This window comes from Manis pentadactyla, chromosome 7 (assembly GCF_030020395.1).
Source record: "Manis pentadactyla isolate mManPen7 chromosome 7, mManPen7.hap1, whole genome shotgun sequence".
Taxonomy (NCBI): Eukaryota; Metazoa; Chordata; class Mammalia; order Pholidota; family Manidae; genus Manis; species Manis pentadactyla.
In genome coordinates this window covers 145,559,884-145,584,896 of record NC_080025.1, presented here as the reverse complement: position 1 = coordinate 145,584,896, position 25,013 = coordinate 145,559,884, and the positions used below count along the sequence as shown (strand labels likewise).

At 48.7% G+C, this 25,013-nt stretch overlaps 1 long non-coding RNA gene across 1 annotated transcript in view; it reads right to left on the bottom strand.

Annotated features, from left to right (window-relative positions):
* The window catches only part of LOC118919601 (uncharacterized), an 80,709-nt gene that overhangs the window by 6,384 nt on the left and 49,312 nt on the right, over nucleotides 1–25,013 (bottom strand). The window contains exons 2-3 of the long non-coding RNA XR_005027585.2: nucleotides 8,597–8,849; nucleotides 5,071–5,241 (exon numbers count right to left, since the gene is read on the bottom strand). This is a non-coding gene — a long non-coding RNA (uncharacterized LOC118919601). The remainder of the gene's footprint in view (nucleotides 1–5,070; nucleotides 5,242–8,596; nucleotides 8,850–25,013) is intronic.

The following is a 25,013-nucleotide window of genomic DNA, read 5'->3' as shown; positions in this document are numbered from 1 at the left end:
TATTAGGACACAGGCCTGCACGGCAGAGAGCAGTCCCTGAACGAGCGTCTGAGCCCGGCACAGAGGCCACCAGGAATCTCCTCAGCGTCTCTGTTAGGAGCTGCTCCTTAAAGCTGGTACCCGAGAGAAATACTGAGTCACCAGCCATCCAGAATCCTGAGGGCTAAGCTTGTTGAGGGCTGAGAGACGCTGAGAAACATGAGATGATAAGGATGAGATGACACAAATAATAGCAGCCCCGAACGGTTCTTCATGCCAGGCCTGAGGTAAGTCCTTCCTACCGTCACTCACCTGCTCACAAACCGCTAAGTGGTTCCTGGCATCGCGTCCTCCGACATAGAAGGAAACTGAAGGACGTGCCTAGTAGGTCAGGTGATAAGGATCTAGAATCTGGGCTGACACCAGAGGCTGAGCTCTTCGCCACTGAGGGAGGCCCAGCTGAGGATGGAAATCACTGACTGGAACAGTGACTAAGAGCTCCACGTGGTCCCCAGGGAGAGGCCACGGCAAAACTAAGCCTCCATCTGTCTTTGTCTGGCATTGCAGTATCTTCACCGAAGGCCAAAGGGACTTTTTAATCATTTTATATTTCTCACTAAGGAGACAAAAATAACAGTTTTCCCCCCAAGAAATACTTATGGATTTGGAAGCCCATAGACACTAGCTAGGATTTAATTCAATCCCAATAGTCAGAAAATTCTGTGGGCCAGCTCAAAAGAGAAGTTATTTCATATATATTTGATAACTTATCTATCAAACCTATAGTTGTTAAGATTAACAAACTATCCTTAATAATATTGTCTCAGCTGGATTTTAAATGAACATCAAAAATATATGTAGACAAGCTTCCAGTTATAAGATTAACAAGTGCTGGGGGTCTAATGTACCTCATGGTGATGATAGCTGATGATACTGTATCATATGCTTGCATGTTGCTAAGAGAGTAGACCTTAAATGTTCTCACCACAAAAAAGAAACAAGAATTACATGACAGGAGGGAGGTGTTGACTAACACTATAGGCTACGGTTTTGTAATATTTAAATGTATCAAATCAGCACATTGTACATCTTAAACTCACACAATGCTGTGTGTTCATTATCTCTCAATAAAGCGGTGGGAAAGAAATCTAATTAATTAATTAATTGTGTGTGTGTGTGTGTGTGTGTGTGTGTGTGTGTGTGTGTGTAGAAAAAAAAGCCTGCAGGAAGTTAAAATGAAACAATGTTGAGCAGGTGGTATTTATGAAAAAATTCAAGAAGTATGATATGTCTTTCATATTCTGAAGCAATGATTAAGCATTTAAAGTGGTAGCTTAGATGGAAAGCATGTGTTTTCTAGAAATGGCTGAAAGAATATCTGCTGTTCTAAACACTCTTGGAGTGACCAGTAACCGGTTGCTCCTACGTGGACGGTAGAGCCCTCTTCCCCACCCCTTGGCCTGGGGGCAGGCGGGGGGTTTGTCTGGGGCCAGCAGACTCACTCATAACCAAAGGATGCCAGGGCAGCTCTGGGCAATTTTTTATGCAGCGATCGGTAACTACAGCTGTAGATGTGATCTTCATTCCACAGATATTGCAGAGAAATGAAATACCTTCCCTAAGGACACAGTTTTATTAGATGCCAGATTAGAGGCAGCTCTGATACTTAATCCTGCACTATTTCCATGGCAGCCTCCACTTCCATCAGAAATCATGGCAACAGATGCCTCCAATGCTTAGGGCCAAATTAACCAGATTTTAAATTAAGCTGCCTGGTTGTTTCGGCAATATACTCTCTTTTCACATTTTGTCGGCCCATAGATAGATTTTATGCAATGAGAATCCATTATACAAAGTGGGATTAAAAAAATACATCATTGCCTTAGCTCCCCCCACATTTTCCCCAAAAGAGTCCCACATCAACGACCCGCAGTAACACTCCATTTGCCTTGAGTTCCAATTAGTTGTTGTTAATTTTTAAAAAGCAAGAAATTAGCTGCTCACTTTTTGAAACGGAAGAAATGGGAAGGCACTTCGAGAGTGAAAGCAACCTCAGTGCAATGCATTAAACACCATGGGAAACGGCTGGACTTGCTCAGGTCAGAGAAAACTGCTGACCAGCACGGGTCATTTCTGCCTGCTGGTTTCTTCCTTGCTTGATTTTTTATTTAGGAAGAGGAGGAAAAACTGGAATAGGAGAAACAGAGGCTTAATAGAAGGGCTACATTTAGGCAAAGTGAAACGTTTGTCAGGTATGACGAGTCAACAGAGATAAAACCAAACAAAAAATGGCCAAAAAGTAAAAAGAGAAGCAGTAAGTCCCAAATAAAAGATGGTTCCATGTATATAAATTACAAAGAGATAAAATAAATTATGCTATTAGAAGTGAGAACAGCAGTTCTCTTTGGAGAAGGTAGTTTCTGGAAGATTGCATAAGGGGGATCTCTGGGGTGGCAGAAATGTATATCTCTTCTGAGTTCCTCTGAGTTCTAGTTACATGTGTGGTGTTCCATTAGTGAAAATTCATCAAGCCGTCCATTTATGGTATGTACAATTCATATATATTACATATAACATATATACATAGTTATGCATACACATCTACATGCATAGGTACACATATACATACATGTACATATATACACACACATATATAATGTTTCCATAAAAATTAAAGGAAAAATTTTAAAGCTTATTGATTAGCTTATTCAAAATGTATTATTATTCCTCACTGAAAACTAGGGAGTCTACATGCTTAGGATTAAAGTCTAAAACCTGCAGAAACCTAAAGCTTGGACACCAACTTTAAAACCTTAAATGGTTGACCATTGACCTTAAATAAAATCCGAAGCCTTTGGAGTCTCAGGCATGCCCTGTCTGCTCCCCCTGCCCCTGCTCCCCTGCTGCAGCTCTACAGAGCCGGCCCAGCTCAACGTACAGGGCAGTCAGGATCGCCGGCCCTGCACCCTCTCCCTGGCCCTTCTCTCCCGGGCCCCCCAGCCCCATCTATCTGCCTCTCCCTCCCCCCCCACCTCACCACCTCAGCCTGCCCTCTACCCACGTCGCCCCCTCAACCTGTCCCTCCTCCACCCACCTCACTGCCCACTGGGAATTTCTGCCTCTCTCCCACCATCCCACTGCTTGGACGGTGTCCCCCTGCCTGGAGTCTCCTTTGGGCATTTCCCCCTTTAATACCTACCTGACAGGTGTTCTAATTCCTCATTCTCTTTACATTTATTAGGTGGCCTTCTCCTCAAGCAAAGGCTTTCCTTTCTCCACATTTATTTATTCGTTCCTTCACTTATTATCTGCATGGATTTCTTTTAAATTCGCAATCTGTTACTTTTATGTTTCTTCTCTTAGTGTTCCCAGGCTTGGCCCATGGGGGCCCCTCCCAGTTGGCTTCTGTGTCGCTGGCAGGTCCCCATAACCCCCTGAGTGGCGTCCTGTTTCTGGCCCAGTGAGATGCTCTGGCCTCCCCTTCTGCTTCTCCCCGCCCCAGCCTGGGATTCTGCCAGCTCTCCGAGGATCCTGGTTCCTCCAGCAGAGAGCCATGTGGAGAAGCCAGAATGCGCGCACCTGGTGTGCTCGATGCCAGCAAGGCCTGGCGACTGTCACGCCCTCTCCAGGTCACACCAAGACCTCCAGTTCCAGGCCAGCACCACCAGGCACCCCCACTCTCTCCCTTTCCGCGTGTATAACTGCCTTCTCTGACTATGAGCAGCCTGCTGCCCCAGCCCTCTGTACACTTACTCATCAAATCCACACCTCCACGATGAGATATCTGCCAGCACCCCCTCATGTCTGAGCACGGGGCCGCCTCACCCTCCTGGGCTCCAACACCCCATGTTGGACATGGAAAACAGAAGTGGTGGGGAAAACAGAAGACAAAGGACAAAGAACTAGAAGATTTTGAAACAACAGAAAATCTCTCGGATTGCCCAGAAAAGAGAGAAGTTAAAATTAAGAGGGGGCCCAGGTTGAAGGAAATGAGCCTCCGGGGCTTTGCGGTGGAGGTGGGCTGCGACGGCTGCGCCCGGTCAGGGCGATGTCCAGCCCAGCTCTGCGTCCTCCGTTTAGCCACAGAAACAAACACTCCTCCTCCTCCTCACCTAACATGAAGGTCCGACTGTACAAATAAATCCAAGGCTTTGCACCTGGGTCACCAAGGCTGCCCTCCGGAAATAAATCTGCCTATAAAGTTGCAAAAGCCGATCCTGCATATAAATGTACTTGTCTTCTAAAACAAAGGGCATCTCTGAGGGATTCAGCTCCTACCTTTCCTGAGCACGTACTCTTTCTTGCCATGTGGAAGGCTGGATCAGTGAGAGGTGTCAGCCCTGGATGCCTCCAACCCTGTGGGCCTGAGGAGAAGTGCCGCCCCCAGGCTGGCCAGAAATACCCAAGCCAAAGGGTGGGGAGCTAATAGATATAAAAGAAGTCATGTGAGAGCTGTTAGCCCCTAGTATTATGCAAACCGCAGAAGAGTTAAGAGAACAGATATCTCAGATCCTTGCCACCAAAGCTCGGAGGATTCCGGAGGAGCGCAGGAGAACAGATGGACGGCGTTATGCACAGACATCCCGGCTCCAGAGGAGTAGGTCGTCTGTGTTCCCATTGACATCGATGAGACTTCTGGAGATGCAGCAGCCATATTTTTAAAGATAATCCATGGATGATGGCTCCTGGCTCTCATAGAGAGGCTGAAACTAGGAGATTTAAGCTAATTATAATTCTTCTAACATTTTGTTGGAGTGTAAATGAACACAGAAACATGTTTCATACCTTGTTGAGGTGCGGAGCTCAGTAATTGGTTAATTTATAAAACCAGCATGAACTTCGGAAAAAATTTTTTTGCTTCCCCAGCCTTCACTGCGGGCATCTGTCCCCTGTTGTTATAAACCACCATCCCATGCACAGCATATCCTGGAACTGCTCTAGAGAAAACAGAGGCTAACAATTCATGCTTACTGTTAAAATTCAAAACAAACAGAAAAAAATAAAGCAACAGAAGCTTGTAAGGGTCAGGCTGAGACAGGGGCAAAAAGCCTTAATTTCCCAAGGAAGGCTTTTCATCATTAAGGATCCCACCTTGGCAACATGTTGAGCTGTTTCGGTTCCAGCCACCATCTCTGCTGACAGTAACTACCAAGCTGGTTTGAACCATCCTTACTGTGCCTGCTTCCAACAAACACTCAGGTTTCATAAAGACGGGGCAGATGAGGACTCTTCAAGGCAGAGAGCTCAGCGAACAGTTCAGTCCTGAGGAAGGGACAAGGTGGGAGCTTCTTAAGTCAAGCCTCAGCCTTGCCCATCCAGGGTTAGCTAGCACCCAACTAGATGCACAAGTAAACATCCTGAATGTGAGCCTGTTTGGGGCAGGAGTTAGGGGGATGCAGGCAGACAGAACTCATGGCCCTGAGGAACTAAGATCGGGGCTTCACAGTAAACAACAACAACAAAAAAATACGCTTTCTGGAAAATTCGGCCTGGAAGATGGGAAGGTCTTCCCATCCCTATCTCAGCTCCAGCAGCGATTCCCAGTCAATCATGAGGGTGTCTTCCTCCAAAAAGCTCCAATTCAACCCTGCTATTCAAGAGTACACTTAGCAGACAGACCTTAGTTCAACTGATTACACCCTGCGTAAATGGAGCATTGTACTTTCAGCTAATCAGGAATGAGTTGCCCTATGCAAACAAAGCATCATACTTTCAGCCCATCAGGAGTGAGCTGTGATGTCATCAGTGCAGTTATCTGTTAGGTCCAAGGGCATGGACTTCCTCCATCCTAGAAGCTTATAAACCCCCCGGCCCCGGGACCTCAATGGCATCCTCTCTTGGAGCACCCCCTGGCCAGCAGGAGTCACTCCCCTTTCACTCCCCATTAAAAGCTTTGCTGGTTACTCCACACTGTTGTCTGCCAGCCTCATTCTTCATCGCCTCTGAGACACAACCCTGGGAAGTGCAGCATCTCAGACGGTAACATGTTTGCAAACATTTCATACAGAAGAGTGTGACCATTAGGGACTCTTGGGCCAAAGCAACAGGTTCCCAGAATGTGTACCTGTGATGTCCAGGCTTGGCTTCAACGGTGGTGTCCTGAGAGTGGCTCGGCAGCATGAGCGTCTCTCTGCAGGACACTGGGACTTTAATTGTGGGCTCAGCCTGCTGAGATATCAGCATGGCACCAGGTCAGGATACAGTAATTCTGGTCTGGCCACTGCCGATACTAAAATGTAGCCCCCTGATATTTTTATGGCTCAGCATAAATCTTTTTGACAATGAGATGCCCACCTGTCGTGTGCAGGAAGGGAGCTTCCTCTGGCAAAGCTAAATGGGAAATGAGAGGAGGAGGGTTATTAATATCTGGCATCCTTTCTGATTTTCATGACGGAAGCTACAGTATTTTAAGGTGCACAGAGCCCAGAGAAGCATCAGCAACAATAAGAGAACAGAATTTGGGAGTAACTTGGGTCTGCTATGTCTTGTATTTTATGGATACTTTGTAATTTGTTTTCCTTCGGCACAAATCACAAGCCTGCCTCCGTCGCTGGAACTGTACATCAGTGTCTGTTTAGCTGGGCCACGTTCCCCCTCGTCCCGGGTTTTATGGGCTGAACTGTGCCCTCCCCAAATCCGCATGTTGAAGTCTAACCCCCGGCACCTAGAAATGTGACTGCATTTGGAACTAGGGCCTTGAAAAAGGTGATTAGGGTGGAATGATGTGCTTGGTGTGCTCTGATCCAGTCTGACTGGTGTCCTTATCAGAAGAGAAGATGGGGCCCTCCATAAAGAGGCAGCAGGGAAGTGTGGGCACAGAGGGACGCCCCCGTGAGGACACCGAGAAGACGACCGTCCGCACCCAGGAGAGAGGCTGCGAAGGCAGTGACCCTGCCCACACCTCCACCTCAGACTCTGGCGTCTGGACTGTGAGGCCATTTGTTTTGGCCGCGTTGCCCCCCCGTCTGTGGCACCTGTTCCAGCCGTCCTGGCATATGAACATGCCACTCCCAGAGGGAATACGCAGAGGTGTTCACTTGGAGCTGCTCAGTGGAATCACCGTAAGTTGTTGCAGCCAGCCTGAGCCTTGTCCTCTGAAACTGCTTCCAGAATAAGTCCCATTTCACAACGGATTGAGGAGAAGCCCACTGCAAGGACCTGTCCCTTGTCCCCTGGGTTTAATTGCTTGGCTTCCATCTGTGTGACGCCGCCCCCTGCTTTCGCCTGTCTCTCTCATCCCTCCCACTCCTCTGCGAGGCCCCTCCTTTAGCTTTGCCACTGTGGCTGAAATGTTCACTTTGGTTATGATGGGACATTTTAAATCGTCACCAAATTTGTCTAAAATAATTTCAAGATTTTTTTCACACATTGTGCACCTGTAGCCTTTCGTAATTGTCAGCTGATTTTGTGCATTGTGCTGGGTTACCAGTCTCACGGCCAAATGCAGAGGCAGAAATGACTTGCACCCCCCCTTTCCCAACTCCCAGAGGCTGATGTGTGCTGACACAGCTCTTAGCTCTTCAGGCTAAAAGAGGGCTCTGCTCGTGCAGGACCCTCAAGTCCAGCACCTCCTACCCTCTGAACCTCCTACAGGAGTTACATGTCAGAGCCTTCTCTACCCCCAGGCTCCGTCCACTGCCTCAATTAGAAGGGCCGTGCTCCTTCTCCCAGCGGGCTACATCCTGCACTTGACCCGGACGTCAACCCTGCGATGTAATGGTGCTCATCCGCAGTAAGGCCACTTTCTAGAATCTAGGCTGTATGCACAGGATTTTTCCCCCTGATTCAAGAGGAACATTTACCTTCACTCCAATATCAAATAGAACGACTCTCTCCACACCATTTCCCTCCCTTCTATCACAAAATAGCTGAGAAAGCTGAAAACAGCCGAAGCGTCACACAGGAATCTTAGCAGGTGCAATGAGATAAAAGTCGTCTTTAAGAATTATGATGTTTCTTGCTTCGTGTTTTATATAGAAGGGGAAAAAAAGAACTCCCCTGGCTCAGATTTGCATGGCAAAGCAGCCTAGCTCTCTCTTCCCATAACCATTGGAATAATTAAGACCATGGAGATAAATACATTAACATTTCTTAAGGCCACCAGGCACCAATGAATATGGAGAAATGATTGTTTTTGGAGATCTTGAAAGGATCTTAAAATCTGAAAGCAAATTATTCCTAAGAAGTAAGTTCTGAGCTGATTCAGACTTAAGCCTTGATTTGACGTTGATTATTGAGCCAAGATCTGTGTTTCCAGATGGAGATGCTATATCTCATTTGGAATGTGTGGTGAGGGCTCCCACCGATAGGCCACTTACAGCGGGAGCGGTGGAGATGCCGGCTCGGGTGGGGGTGGGGCGGTGGGCACATGGCTCTGGAGTCAAATCTGCTGCTTACGAACTCTGACCTCGGGCAAATTATGAACCTCTTAGTTTCCTCCTCTGTGACATGGGGATAACAGCCCTGGCTTCATTAGTGCTGATAATTGCTGCCGAGGTCCCTGGTATGAATGTGCAGGGGTACAGTGGTACAAATCTTAGTGTGGCATGTATTTGCTTAATAAAATAAAGCATACAGACATGACACACGTGGAAGGAAAGGCAGGAATGGAACTCACAGGAGCCGATTTCATTTCTAGTCCTAGCTCTGTGGCTAGGAAATGGGGTAGCTTTGCATAAGTCACTGGACCTTCTGGGCCTCGCCTTTCCCATCTGCAAAATGAGGGTCTGGAACACATGCCAGTATCTTGCTGCCCATCAGAGGAGGTGGTGCAGTGACTCTGGCGGGCGGCGTTAGGAGCGTCTGTAAGTGGCGTGTCTGAAACACTGCTGCAGGTCAGTCAGCACGTACTCGTCCGGACAAGACAAGATCTGGATGGAGAGGTAATAAAACACAATGGCTACAGAGAAGAAAAGACATTAAATTGTGATGTAGTTACTTCTTTTTCATGGCCTCTTGGAGAAATTCCACGAATAAAGAAAGAAATCATTCTGGCAGAGGAACCTCAGTTGCCTTTCTGAGCACTGAACATGTTAGCCGTCCATCAAGATGGGGAGGCACAGAGGGACCCATCCAGTCATCCAGAAACTCCACTCAGAGGACAGAGACAGGACCTGGACGCTGACATAGGTTATGAATGCAAAGAAGGATGTATGCAAATCGTATTAATAAAATTTTTGTTTGGTACACTCTGAGTGATGGCTGTGTAGAAACATTAGAGATTTTTCTTTGAGAGGTACTGAGCGATCGACCCATTTGGGGCACCCTATAACCCATCCCGTCTTCGCCTGCCTCAGTGGTTATGTAGGTCTCTTAGATTGTTTTGTTCTAAATCTCAAGGTTTCAAACAACTTTAAGCCCCAAGTCCAGCCTTAATTAAACCTATTGAAGAGCAAAAGAAAATAAGCTTTAAAGGTCCCCTCTTTGGCTCATAAAATCTCAGCACAACAAACCAGGAAATATTCAATTATTCCTAGGACACTGTAAACATTTTATGGCCCGATCTTGTTGCTCCTCTAAGTCTCTCTCAGGCATGGACGTTTGGTCTGCAGCACGCCCCCCTCCTCTCCCCTTGCATTTCATCTCTTTTATGTACTTGAAGAGGGATTTGCTTTTCGATTTACACCCCCTCTCTCCACTCCAGTGCTTTCGGGAAGGGATGCAGGGTGCTCTCAAAGTGGCTGTTCATAGCCATGTTTGTGTTGCTTTCACACCTCTCTGAAGAAAAAGACGACGTGACTGCCTAAGTCAAGCACCAGGTGACAGAGGAATTCATCCATGCCAGCCGCCCCCACTGCAGGACCCAGAAGCATAGCTCCTGAGGGAGTACATGCTGAAGCCACACTGCACCCACTTGCTGCCAAACTGGAAGCGATTTTCTCCCAAAATACACCCCATTGTGTGGTTTCTGGCCAGCCAGCTTCTCCCCAAAGCCTTGGGCTAATTTCATGCAAAGTCAGTGACCGTTTATGGAAGTCAGTGTAATATTCAAGTAACAAGAGCAAGTCAGACTTGCTGCTAAATTGGCCTGACCTTGAGCCTCTGTTCTAACCACTGGGTTTCTGCTTTATTCTTACATAAAAATAGCTCACATCTGTGGGCCAGTTAAAGTCTCTCTGCACTGAACACGTCACATGTGTCAGCTCCTGCCGTTCTCCCGGTGCCCCACCCCGCGCCTCCCCCTCCCCACCGCTGTGGTTGCTTCATGATCCCCTTTCACAGAGGAGGCGTCGGGGCACAGAGAGGTTGCCAGGATGCCACACCCCAGGGCCTAAGCACAGCACATTCTCCTTACCAGCCCACCCTCAGCAGCAGTCCACGTCTGGGACCTGGGTGCTGGTTGAAATTCCCAGTCCCGAATCATTTTCTTAAACCATCCCAAATCCCATGCCTCCCTGAGGTCTGCCTCCTCCCACCATTTCCCTTTGGGGAAGAAGTCCTTGCCCTGAGATCCACCCAGCCATGGGCCCTGTTGGACCTGATGCCAGCCCTGTCCCTGTGTCCAAATGCTGCGTGGTCCTGGGGTACTCACAAGTGCACCCCAACCATCTTCCAGAGCATCGCATCTCCCACTGTCCGATGTCCCAATGCCCACACCCCACCGTTATCATAGTCCCAGTCCCCAGGGGGTGTGTTCCGCTCTCCTGAACGGATTCAGTGCAAAGTGCACGCAGAGTGCATTGGCTGTCATCAGACACAGCTCACCACGAGCAGAGCTTTCTATTACTGGTCCCGAAGTCACCCCAGGCTTTTTCGAGCAGCTGGATAGACTCCAGGAGGCTCCTTCCACCTCCTCCCCAAGTAGCCACCTCACCGTGGAATTAGGCAAACTGGCTGACGGTGTGGCAGCCACGAAGAGGCTGCCGCTAGACGGGCCGCCTTCTCCGCAGGCTGCCGGCCAGGGCCCAGCACAGTCAGCTGGGAAGTGGTGGCCGCCGCAAGGCGTCCACACCTGCACAGAGGCAGTGTCCTTGATCAAAGTCCAAGCGGAGAAGTAAAGCTTCCCCTCCGCCTTTCCAAGAGTCATCACGACATGTGATGGGATACAAGATGCTACACTGATATGGGGACTGCGCAGATATTACAGATAAAAATGAAAACAAGCCCAGGCTACATAACCTTTAAGACGTTTGTGAGATTTTGGTGGGCTCGAAGCCCCCCATCTCTGCGTGACAGACGGTGTGTGGTCCTGAGGGAGATCTTGTTGTGAAGGCCACTGGATAGCAGCTCAGTTGAAACTTTTAAAACTGCAGTTTCCTTATAAAAAGAGGCACAGCACCACATGTCGAATTTACCGAGTAACATAATTCTTCCAAGTGGTAAAGACATCTCAAGACAAATGCTGGGCATAGAAGCCACAGGGCATAAATATGCAAAGAAGTAAAAAGCTAACTTTTTCAAACAATATTGCTTCTCTCTCACTTACCAACTTCACATTTCCCTGTATGGCCCCGGAAGATGACTGGTTAGCCAGAGACGGGTAAGATTCCTCAAGGGAGGAACAACCTAAGACAGGCACAGTCGCAGGGGGCCATCAGGTGAGAAATTGGGGATCAACAGAGGTGAGGCTTAGAACCTCACCCCCCCTGTTCTGAGAGAAATCTTCTGCATACATGGATGTTTATTGCCCTTGTCTAGCTTGGATTAACACATAGTCTACAGGCACACACCTGATCATCTACATTTGCTCCCTTACAACACTAAACTATGTTTTCTACCTTTATCTCGTATCTACCTACCACTTCAGCATTTTATTAAAAATAATAATAATAGAGAAATGTGGTATCCACATATAAATCAAGTATAAAAATCAAATGAGTATTCATATTTGAACTGTGTATAGTTCATAATGCATGAGCAAAACCGAAAGCTTCTGTGATGACTGCCCTTGTACTGTTCACCATGTAACTTATTCACTATGTAAGAATTTGTTCTCCATGTAAGAATTTGTTCGTTATGCTTCAGAAGATTGGAGACTGACGAAAATTAGGCTTGGGGTGGATTAATGATTGTGCATTGAGCATTGACTCCCCTATACAGAATTTTATTGTTGTTAACAACTATTTGATCAATAAATATGAGAGATGCCCTCACAAAAAAAAAATATATATACATATATATATATATATAAACACACTTCCAATTGTAAAATAAATAAGTAACCGGGATGTAATGTATAGCATAAGGAATATAGTCAAAATATTGTAACAACTTGGTATGGTGATAGCTGGTACCTAGAATTATCATGTATATAAATGTTGAATCACTGTGTTGTACACCTGAAACTAATGTAATGTAATACTATTGTCAACTACCCTTCAATAAAAAAAAAAAAAAAAAAAAAAAAAAAGAGGCACAGCAGAGGCGGCCTGCCCCGCCACACGAGGACCCAGCAGGACGGCAGCGGGCAGGCACCACGGGGGCAGTCCCTTGACCCAGACCTTCCCGCTTCCAGAGCACATCTGCTGCTAAAGCCCCTGCCTGGGGTGCTCTGTTCCTCTGTGACAGCAGCCCCTACGGACTGAGACCCCTGCGTTAGGATGGCACCATCACCCCATGGGTGCTATAGCTGCCCCCTTGCTCAAACGCTGTCTGGTTTGCCTTGAAAACTACCAGTTTTGTTTCCTACCTTGACCTATGATCCCACGAAAGGCAAACGTGGGCTGTGTGGTGCTGTCTGGCCTATGCAGGGGGCCTCCACAGGGTCAGTGAGCCGGCCCCCCGCTCCCGACTGAGAGGGGCTGGTCGCCTCACTAGGCATTATGACTTGACACCAGCATCCACAGGAATCTGGCCTTGAGTGTGTGTAACTGACAGGTAAGTGACTGAAACATGTCACAGGAGCAGCAGGAAAGGTGGTTGTAACAGGCTCATACCCCAGGGTGGGGATAAGGGGGCGTCTCCCAGGCAAGGGCTGTGGGGCTGTGTGTGGTACAGAGGGGACGCATCAGGATGCAGTCACCGCGGGAGGAGGAGGGACTCTCAGTGGCAGGCCCTGCATGGGAGCCAGGACCTCGGGACTTAACCCCAGCTCAGCAGCTGATTATGTGGACCTTGGGCAAATCACAGGCTGTTTCAGAGTCTAGCCACTCAAATCCCACAAGCCTAAGTGCTCTAAAATATTTTTCAAAAGTTATATTCCCTTCCACACATGTTCTGTTTGTCTTTTTTTTTACTCTAAAACTACTTCAAGTTCTATTATCATTTTTTGCAATCAGCCCAGTTCACCGAGGCCGAGTCCTGAGCTTGTGGAGTCTGTGGCCCAGGTCCAGTGGTCTGGGAGGGAGGGCACCTTAGGAAGGCTTCTAGGGAAAACTTTGGTGTGGGCAAATGCTAGAATGGCCCATGTGGTGTTTTGTTTTCAAAAATATTAAAGGTAATAAAGGTGGAAAACCCTCCTTCTACAAACACTTAGAAAGAAGCTGGTTAAGTTTAACAAACAGACCACAAATGCAGGGCTGAAAGCATGATTTTTTAAAAACCCTAAATCCCTAGGGACCTTGAGAACATAGAGAGCTGAAATGCAGTGGTGGCGCGAGAACCCTATGGTGGCCTATGACAGAGGAGGGATGACGTCCCCCTGCCCAGAGGATGGGACTGTGGGGGGGATAGAAAGGGGCCATAAGTCTACAAGGGCATGAAGTCATGAGGAGACATTCCAAGGATTGTTTAGCTTCAGTGGAATTGATCAAATAAGTAAAAATATTAAGAATCGGAGGATCAGTTTGCCAATGGGAAAGGGAGAAACCTGAGGATGCCAAGATGAGCCCTATGAAAATGTTGACTTAGGCATTGATGTGAACTTCCCGGTTCTCCAAATATCTAAAGACAGGTGTAAACAAAAGTATGGTTGTGTGGGGGTGGGTGGCCGGCTGCAGTGGGGGCCCACACAGCCACAGACCAGCCCAGGGGCTGGTGGGAAGATGGTTTCCCAGCAAGTGTCAAAGAAACACTAAGGTAGAAACGTGCCCGGGTGCCAGACTTCACTTGCTTCACAATCTCCCTGAATAAACAGGGCTATGCACAGAATAGCACTTGGCCATATTTTACCTTTATTTCTGTGATGATGATCTGTAGCACCCCACAACCATGAAAGGCAAGCCAGTTTTGAGGTCTCAGCTATCTGCTGCACCTGAACGATTGGTCCCTGGGACAAAGCAAGTGCGAGGTGCGCAGGTGCGAGGTGCCCAGGTGCGAGGTGTGAGGTGTGAGGTGCACAGGTGCACAGGTGTGAGGTGTGAGGTGCGCAGGTGCACAGGTGTGAGGTGTGAGGTGCGAGGTGTGCAGGTGTGAGGTGCACAGGTGTGAGGTGCGCATGTGTGAGGTGTGAGGTGCGCAGGTGCACAGGTGCAAGACATGCAGGTGCAAGGCACGGAGAGCCCTGTCCTGGCACTCAGGGTGCCGGGCTTCAAGCCCCGACACTTGCTGGCTGAATGTGAAACCCTTCACCCCTCCTCGCCTCTCCTCATCTGGTTTTCCTCATGGGGTGATGGTGTTGGACAGTGAGCTCTGAAGGTATTCCTGCTCTAACTTGTCTGATGCTAAAAGCCCTTGTGGCCCATAACCTTTAGGGTTATTGGCAAGTTCATGAGTTAGTCTTGTCCTCCATCTGGATCATATGCCAGTGGAAGTGGAGTCCGCCTGTCTGTCCTCCAGCCCTGCCTCCAGCGCGCTGAGTCCCGGCCTGCATGCTGAGGCCAGGGCCCTGTGAGCGCCACACGTGGGGCCAAGCTCTCAGACTGCAAGTTTTCAAAGTCCTTAAAAGCAAATATGATGAATGGAGAAATTAAGAAAAAACTCCATAAATATAGGTTTGTAAGTTCCCACAAAACGTTTGCACCACTCAGCACCATGGGCGCCTCTGGCCAGGGCCGTGTGTGTGTGTGGACCCCTTGCCCCGTTTGCAGGAGAGGCATTTTTATTTTAAGGTGTGTGTATGGTAAACTCCTGGCAATACCTGAATTGGCTGCTAAAATAGGGCATAAGCAGATATATAGGAGATGGGACCAATTTGTTGACACTATTTTTAGGAGAAGAAACCCAAGCAGATTTGTTAATTAGATACTTTGTGAATATGCAGATACTTTCTGATAAATGCTGCCATGCTGTACAAAGGCCATGATTTTCTCCAAACAACTGTTTGGCACATTAAATTGAACACCAAAAGAATAGAGTTTCCAATTAATCTTCCAAGTAGACAAAAAATAACAGTTTGACTTTTATCTGTATTGCATTTTCAAGGTAACACAAGTCGAAGTTCACTTAATTTGCTCTTGGCTTTGGAGGGGAGATCAATATGATAAATAAACCACATTAAACAGGGACTTTATTGGTATTTGGCTGAATATTAATAGGCTTATTTGGTCTGCCTGGTCCTGTCCCCCAGGAGACACCAGCAGAGCCCAGTGACAGTGAGCTGAGAGGCGACGACTAGGAGCTCATTTCATGTAGGGATCCTGAGTCAACACTTTCCCAAAGTTATGAACAAATAATGCTGAGCGCACTGCATTATTTAAGATAAATGGCAGTACCAATTTCCAGTACATGACTGACGCTTAAATGGGATTTTGTGCATTTTAACCGCCCCCCTTCCTTTTCCACAGACACAGTGGTCCTCGGCCTTTTCCTCTAGCCACACACACTTAGCAGACGCGTGGGGGTCTCCACGGCTCGGGGGAGAGTGCATGGACTGAAGGGGCATTGCTGGAGAATTGTCAGTGACCTTGGACCCACTACCTGTTACAGTGCTTCAGGAAGTCTATAAACCAGAGGAAACAGAGAGGGTAATGATGCTGGTAGGAATTATCACAACCAACATCTCTTTATCATTTTTAAAGACTATTACTCTTCCTTAAATCACAATTAGCTTGTTTTTTTTCTTCCTTGACCCTCTGTATAATCCTATAAGAGAAAGTAAGACAGTATTAACTTCCATCTCCTAGATAAGGGAAGTAAAGGTCCAGAAGTTAATGGTAACTGTATGTAATGCCCTGGAGCACTAGCCAGCACACAGTGCTGTGTGTGGACTTGCTTTCTGATTTTCAGCAGCTTTGCTGCTCTCAAGAACCCTATGAGCTAGGCCCTGTTAGTGTGCCCATTTTGAAGACAGGGAAACTGAGGCACCAGTTGATGAAGCAACATGATGGAGGTCACATCAGGGGCATCTCAGTCGGGATTCATACAGAGTGTTCTACCTCCATGGACTGGGCTCCAACCACTGTTTATCCTGCTTCTCAATTTAAGTGGCCTCACCAAGGCCCAAGCTGGCAGCACCACCAGACCCAGGACTCAGGCGACCTGACACAGTCCAGAGCTTTCTCACCAAATTCTGACTCATTTTTCTGCAAGCAAAACATTTAAAAAGCAAAAAGTCAAAGTATCTAAGTATCTTCAAACGGGCTGTGGAGAGAAGATGGCCTGTGGATATTGAGGTTTCTATTCTGTCCATTTTTCTCCTCAATAAATCCTGGAGAATCGTCCCCGCTGATGGCCGGGTGCTCCTCTGAGCCTGGGGCGCTGTGTTGCATTTCCCTGATTCCAGGTGGTCTTCCATTCATCACAGTGCAGGCCTGCCCCAGTAAAACCCTGAGCCAGTTTCATTGAGAGAGTCAGTGAGGGTGGAGGAAAATGTTAAAGCTCCTGAACTTTCTAAGCATCTATGCCTGGATCGTCCCCATACATCGCCAAGGCCTTCTTTCTCAGTGTCTGGGAACGCCTGTGTCAGTCCCGAGGTAAGGAGGTTCCCTCCCTGACCTTGAAAATAGCTTCAGTCTAGTTGCCCATTTTTTAAAAATAATTGACTGATGCTAAAATATAGAGACGGACTGTGGCACTGACACCCCACTCAACCAGAACCTGTGTATGGCGTTTCCTTCTTGAATTTTAAAGAGATGCAGTAATTATGTCACATGAACCCAATATTATAATATGAATTCAATTTTTCCTGTATCATCCAAGCAGAGAGACATCATTTTATGGCAGACGCACAAATCTGGCTCAGAGAGGCTGGCCTGTTCTGTGTGGCCAGAGTCAACCAACCCAGAAAAGTCACTTGGCATCTTTAAGCTTCAATTTCCTCATTTGTAAAATGGAAATAATTAGACAAATCTAGGGAAAAGTTTCATTGACGTTGAAGCACTAAAAATGAGTTCTCGCTGATTACTACAAAAATAAGACATTGACCCTTTCAGTGAACAAAACTCCAATGACTCCAACAGTTTATACATTCACACAGCCAGTCACATGCTTTTCTGGATCTCAGAACCTGATGCCCAGGTACCTGGAAAAATCAGCCTATCGAGCACAGCTGGGCGCATCTTCTGAAAAGCAGCCAGGCAGGTGGGCGCCTGCAGCTCCAGGACGCAGGGTCCCGCCTCGGCTCTGTTACTCCTTGTCTTGTCAAGTTGCTCCTCGTGACTTCATTTCCCTTGACTGTCAAATGAGAAACATTTCCCCCTTCCTGTTTTGGGGAGCAAATGCAAAATACTCAGATAGGGAAGTGCTTTCAAAAGTGTGGTTGTAAGGAACAGTTTACATAGCGCAGAACTGGCAGACCCGGCCAGGGTGGGGAGCAGCCTTCCCAGCAGAGACCCTGCCAGCCTTGGGGCGGCTTGTCATTCCCCGTGGGGGACCCTCCCATTCCAGGATTGGAAGGGTTCCCCGAAGAACCCACCTCCCGCCTTCCCTGTGGACGGTCCCTGGAGCAGAGGCCCTGGCGTGACCCCTGGGCAGGAGGGCTGGGTTTGCAGGGAAGAGTTTGAGATGCTCCAACGGTTGGCAGGAGGGGTGTCAGGGACTGTCCTTGCCAAAGGGAGACAGACACAGATCTCTCCCCAGGCTGCCTTCAAGGTCCAGCTCAGGTTCAACGAGCTCCTGCAGGTGTTTCCGGACACCTGCTGCCCTCTGACCTCCATGACCTTTAGGGTTATTTGCAAGTTCATGAGTCAGTCTTGTCCCCCCATCCGGATTCGTACACCAGTGGAAGTGGGGTCCACCTGTCTGTCCTCCGGACCTGCCTCCAGCGTGCTGAGACCTGGCCTGCATGCCGTGGCCAGAGCCCTGTGAGCACCACGCGTGCGGCCAAGCACAGACGTCCTGCACCCAGAAGCCAAAGCGCCAGTGGGATCAATGCCATCTGGCTGGAGAGCAAGACTCCTTTGTTCTGGCACCTGAGGTTCCCTGACGGACTCCTTATCTTTTCATTTCTTTTCCGTACTTGGCATTAGAAAGAGAGAAAAAGACACAGCGCACACGTTATTCTCCCATCTTCGTGAAGCTCTGTCCTAATATGTTCGGGGCAGGAGAGCCAATCAACACCAAATGAAACAGAAAAACAAGATTTATTTACTCATAATTGGGTTTCCATTATATCATTTTCCCAATATGTTTGTCTGGGTGAACTGTATCACATCCAGGGAGAAAAACCCCACAGGATATATTGCAAAGTGCCAGGCATGACAACGTGAATTAAGTAATCATAATTGACCAGACCCAGTAAAATCACTCTTATCCATGTGTGAGTGCTAATGCATTCTGACAGGCTCCTAATTTCTATTTTGTTATTTATGAAATAGAAACCTGACAATTCACTAAATCACCATGAGCAATTCCTTTTAAAATCAGTTGCATTTGCTGGACACAAATCATGTTTTCTTTAAGAACTGCACTGGGCTGAGCAGTCCAAAGCTTGTGATAAGGAGTAAAGCAGCCAGGTGATGGCCTGCTGACATAAACGGAGGGGTCCTCACCAAAATACGCCCCATCATGACTGCCCCATGGTGCCTAAAATTCCACCATTTGAATTGTGCTTTAGGTCAAGTATGTAACAAGGAGATTACCTGTCAGGGTCCTCTCTAACCAGAACACTAAATTTTCAGAAGTTTGGGGACAGTGTATTTGCAAGGGACTAATTACGAAGGTGTGGCTAGAGTGCAGGGAACCCAGGACTGGCATCTACAGACCGGAGCCCACCCTGAGGCAGTGGGAACAAGCTAAGAAGGGGTTATCCAGGCCTAGAAGGCAAAGAATCCTATAAGGCAAGCCTCCTAACACAGCTAGCCCCACGTGGAGCAAGCCCGTGGAGTAAATACCCTGCTCCTCGCCACCGCTGATCTCAACGGCTTTTCACCCCCAGGCTGGTGAGCAGCTTAACCGCCCCACAGGAAGCTAGAACAGGAAAGGTCCCGGGCCTCCACCCTGCACCTGCGGAGAGCTGCCGGCCAGGGCTCCGAGCACTGCCAGCCTCACGGATGCAGGGCAGCTCAAAGAGCCGGGAACCAGGGGACCGGTTCTTGACTGGGGCCTTCACACTTCAGGGCCTGGGCGCGGGGAGGCAATGAAACCGTGTCATTTGAACTCTCTTTTAGCAGTTTTCCAGGGAGGAAATTGTTATTTGTAATCCTCTGTCCTTCTAAGGAGGGGAGAAACCCGGGCCTGTTTCCTTTTCACTGTCTCCTGTTGATGCCACCTTTTCATTTGTAAGCAAGCAGGAGGCTTATCTTAATCTCCTGCAGGGAGGAGGGGACCCTGCTCTGCTTTGATCCCCCAGAGAGTGAAATTTGTGCAGGATCTCATCTCAGTAAGTGTTGGGTCATCAATTCATGGGTAAAAAACAAGTCTCCTTCACAGGGACAAAAATTATGAACTATTTTAAAGGAGAGGTATATCTTTTTACCATATAGAATAAGGTAACCCAACATTAGTGCAAGTTAAAACTCGGAGGGGTTTTTTAAACCTAATTTTCTGAAGAGATGAGTTCTCCATTTTTTTGTAACATGGACATTTGTTGGTGTACCAGAGGAAGTGCTTAAGAAATTTAATGTGAACTTGTTGATTTCACTCATTACATAGGCTGAGCATTCCTTTGTGTTGTCAAACTGGCTTTCTGTACCCCCTTCTTTGGAAGGGACTGAGATAGCCCTCAGCCTGTCTCCGATCTGTGGGTCACAAATGAGAGGATTCTGAAGAAGGGATGCATGTAATTGCATCCAAAAAGGGATGAAAAGCAGCAAGTCTGAGTGATGAGCCATTACTATAATCTTTAACACGAGGGATTAAGCCAAACTGTGAAGAATAAAGTTTTTATAGCCGGCTTTGTTCCATAGAAATACTAAGAGGATGAGTTCTGTGAATAACCATTGGAATTTAGCAGACTAAGGGAGATGTGACAATGATGATAAACACGGCCAAAATGTGCAAACCGAGGGTCCATGCCTCGCGCCGCCCGGGTTCCATGAGTATCTCCCAGCGACCCCCTCCCACCTTCTTACATGTGTTGTCATGGCTGTACAATTTCTGCTGATTCTTCATTTCAACTCAATCATTATTGTTTTCCCAGACGGCAAGAAAACTTTCCAAACTCTCTCAATTTCATGCCACTTTCTTCCTCCCTCAGTTGACAGAGCAAGTAGAACTCGGCTGATTTATTTCTGCCTCAGGTGCTCAGGATAGAAAGCAAGCCCAGGAAAATGACAGATGTGGCAGCCACACCAGGAAAGCAACGGAAGGTCTAGACAGAATCATAGGAAGTTAGAGGTATGGAAGTCCTTAGACGCCCTCCCAGTAAACTATGTACCAGAAGCATGACACAGAGTATTGGAGGCATTAGGGGTCCCGCCAGTGCCATCCTTGTCATTTATTTCACAGCCCCATCTTCCAGCACCCTCCCTAGAGGCCACCGTCCTGCCAGGATCTGTGGTCCCCAGCTTCCATTCTAGGTCCCAGTTTGCGAGTTGTATGCAACGTGGGTCACTGACTTTCAGATCCACCCAGACCCACAATATATCCCATATGGCCATAGGCTTCGAAGCAGGAATTCCCTGCCAAGGAACTGTCTGATTCTCTAAGCTAGCCCAGAATACATGGGGCCACCAAAGCCCCCCAGAGCTCCCCATTCCTTCCGTGCTTTAATGGTGATTATTCCAGGCCATCAAACCTCCATCAGCTTGTCCTAGTCCCACCCTCTATGACAGAAAAACAAGACGTGTGGAGGCCCAGTGTGTTTGGGACCCCGGCGTGGGGCTGGGACACTGGTGGCCTTAGGCATGATTGGCAGCTGGAGAAGCAGCCCCCCAGAAGTGCCCTCGTAGGAGCTCTGAGGAGATGCCTGGCAGGGAACGTGACTCGGGAAGAAAGTCAAAATTCTCGAGTTGTGTCCTGATGGGTGGGCATTGCCAGGGTTTGAGGAAGAAGGACCCACCTGCAGGGCAGCATGCCTCCTGGACTGTTGTCCCGTGTGACTGACATGACCGAATCCCAGGCCGTGAGGACCGGCAGTGGCAGGGTGTCTGCAGACCATGCAGGCAGTGGTGCCCTCAGTGCGGACGTGAGCCCCCCGGCATCTGGCCCTGGCAGCCCCGTGTAAATGGTGACAGCGGCACCCAGCTAGCAGTGGTGAAGACAGGGTTGCAGGACTTACCCCAGAAATGCCAGAGGGGGGCAGAGAGGGAGGATTGGGGAGTGACTGCCACAGCCGGAGAAGCCACTTGGCCAAACAGAGGGGCACTCCAAGGACACCGCCTGAGCCCTGTGATAGTCCCGGGACAGGGGAACATGCCTCCGTGAGAAGTCTCCTTTTTGTCTATCATTTTTTTTCAGCTACAGAAGGCTTTAAGCAGTTCCAAAACTAAAGTTACTATTGTTCATTAAGACAAGAGTGGATCATTCATATGGTAGTCCCCAAACACTGCCTTTTTTATATTATACCACTTGATTAATTTTGATGCAATTTAAAGGTTCTGTTGGCTGCAGTAAGGCAGCGTGTCCCAAAAGCCCTGAGAACTCGGTTGCTTACAACTGGCATTTACGTTTTTTCTTACTCATGAGGCTGCTGGTCACCAGGAGCAGCCCCGTTTCGGCAGTGAGTCAGCTGGGCTTGGCTGCAGGCTTGTGGCCAAGTTAGTTCTGTCCCATTTGTCTCCACAATCCCTTTGGACCAGCGGCTTTCCAGGGCGTGTTCTTCTCGTGATGGATCACCGGAGCGCAGGACCGGAACCGACCACTCGAACGCATTTAAGGCTCTGGGCGCATCAAGTTCGTTACGGTTCCACTGGCCAAAGCTAGTGGTCAAGCCCAACAACTACACGGCAGAGAAATATACCCTCCCCACTGGCACACTGGGAGGTCACTGGGCAGAGGGAGGGACAGGGACAGCCCCCCCAGAAGATCTTGTTAACAGCTACCTACTGCAGCAGAGAAAGGAACAACCTTTTACATTATCCCTTTTACCTAAAGCTCTGTTTGCTAATTTGGCCATTAATTTATTTGTTTATAGGACTTGATTGGCATGGATCCAGTTTAATAAATGTTTGTTCAATAAAAACAAGTATCAGAAGGAAACCCCATCACTTATTTTATTTCCTTCAATGTTTCTTTTTTTCCCGTTCAGTTTCCTTACTTCAAAAATGCTCTGTTGCATTTTCAAACTTCATCCTCCCTCTGGTCATACTGCCCTTGGGGAAAGAACAGTTCACTTACAAATACTAGTATTTCCTTCTAAAACCTGGATTACCCTCAAGGTCAGGTTCCAATGGAATGTTCTGCTTTTCAAACCCCTAACTTCTTTTTACTTTTTAACATAAAGATACGACTCACCCAAGGCTTTGTAGATCTTAGCCTCACCCAGTGGAAACCTACCCAGACCACGTAGAAGAACATTGCTAATTAGGTGATCAAGGGCGGGTAACACTGCAAAATGTGCGTGGGACCAATAGGGCCGGTAATGGCCCTCCATCAGGACAGCACAGATCCCCACCATCTCCACCGGGAAAACAGGAGTGGCAGAAACGCTGAGCATCTGTAATGCAGGTGGGTGGGACCTCCTTGCACTAGCTGCCTCCATTCTCCCTTGTGGAAAAAAGAGATCTAGCACAAGACTGCAAATCTACAACCACCATTTCTCCAAGTGGCTTAGTATATCCAGTTTGTGTTGTATTAGCGACCTTCACTCCTGTCTCATTAGCGTCACACCGTGACAGTGTTTGCATTTGCTTATCCAGCACAGAGGAGGTGATTGCTTCTGACTAGTCTGAGCGCAGAGCGACTGATTTGATTAGATAGAAAGCTGGAGCTGCCACACCTCTGCGGGAAGATGTCACTTATTGGCTCTTTGGCAATCAAGTGTATCAGCTGCTCTCTGAAAGGATGCCCAGCCATACAGGCAACATTGTGAGAGGTCTTGGTCCTGGGTCACCACTCAACACAATGAAGCAGTGGTTGCTATGAATTTTTTCTTTTTTGCTCGCTGTCCCAATATATGGTATTCATTTATTTACTCTGCAGTCCTAGAAAGCCAAGGAAAGGACAGGGGCAGGGGATGGACAGAAGGGAGGAGCGAAAAAGGAGAGGATACTTAGACACAACTTTAACAATACATGAGCCAAAGTAGGCAGGGCCCTGGCTTTGCCAAACTGCCAAGTGTTGAGCCGCGGTTCCTGGGCCACATGCGTAAAGCACTTCTCCTGCTGGAGCCAGCTCTCCAGGCGGTCTCCAGGCTCTCCAGGCAGTCCCCAGGCCCTCCAGGCGGTCCCCAGGCTCTCCAGGCGGTCCTCAGGCTCTCCAGGCAGTCCCCATGCCCTCCAGGCGGTCCCCAGGCTTCCCAGGTGGTCCCCAGGCTCCCCAGGTGGTCCCCAGGCTCCCCAGGCGGTCCCCAGGCTCTCCAGGTGGTCCCCAGGCTCCCCAGGTGGTCCCCAGGCTCCCCAGGTGGTCCCCAGGCTCTCCAGGTGGTCCCCAGGCTCTCCAGTCAGTCCCCATGCCCTCCAGTCAGTCCCCAGGCTCTCCAGGCTGTCCCCAGGCCCTCCAGTCGGTCCCCAGGCTCCCCAGGTGGTCCCCAGGCTCCCCAGGAGGTCCCCATGCCCTCCAGATGGTCCCCAGGCCCTCCAGGCAGTCCCCAGGCTCCCCAGGTGGTCCCCAGGCTCCCCAGGTGGTCCCCAGGCCCTCCAGGCTGTCCCCAGGCCCTCCAGGCGGTCCCCAAGCCCTCCAGTCGGTCCCCAAGCTCTCCAGGCAGTCCCCAGGCCCTCCAGTCAGTCCCCAGGCCCTCCAGGCTGTCCCCAGGCCCTCCAGCTCTGACTCTTCAAGAGGAAATATTGGGGGTAATGACCTCATTAGCTATGCTATGGCCACTTCTCAAAGCTCCTGTAATAAGAAATAACCTGCCTAGAATGTTGTTTCAGGGAGAATCCTAGCATGTGACCACCACTCTCCCCACATAGGGCTGGTCTGACAGGGAAACGGAGTGAGTGGCTGTCAATTAAGGCAGTTGGCAAAAATATCAATCTTTGCCATTTTCCCAACAAATACTAAGGAAATTTGGGAGTAAAGAGAAATGTCCTTTATTGTGAAGCCTCTCTCCCTGTGCCGTTCTAACTTTCCCTTACGCTCCCCCAATTATCTCCTCTTCTTACACACACACACACACACACACACACACACACACACACACACACACACATATGCAACTTCAGATGCTGCTGCCACACAGTAGATTTATCAGGACACATTCTTTACTGGGGTCATTTTCCTCAGAGGAAATTTCCTGCAAATAACCAAGGATGTAGCATTTGTAGACCATCCCTATCAGATCTGCATTTTAGAAAGATTCGCCGGCCCCTGTGCTGGGGACCCATCCACTGGGATGAGCCTGGAGACAGGAAGACTAATCAGCAGCCCGGAGCAGCGATCCTGGAGGGAGATGGCGATGGGCCAGGCCAGGACTGTGCACACGCCCAGGCCTCCTGAACCTGCAGGTCCACTGAGGGTCACACAAACATTAGTGCCCCCATTCCCCAGTCTGCACCCCACGAGGCCGTGTGGGATCTCAGCAACACCAAAGCTCATTAGGTCCGCCTGCCCAAGCACCCTGCTAATACTCTGGGTCGCTCCTGCGCTCCACTCACAGGAGGGTCCCCACCCTGCCATTCTCAGGCCAGGCCAGGCCTCCGGCGCAGTTACCTAGGGAACGCTCCATCATCCAGGTGGCCAGGCCCTGAGCTACCAGAGCCGCCGTAGGCTTTGACCACCCACATTCAGTGCATGAAAGA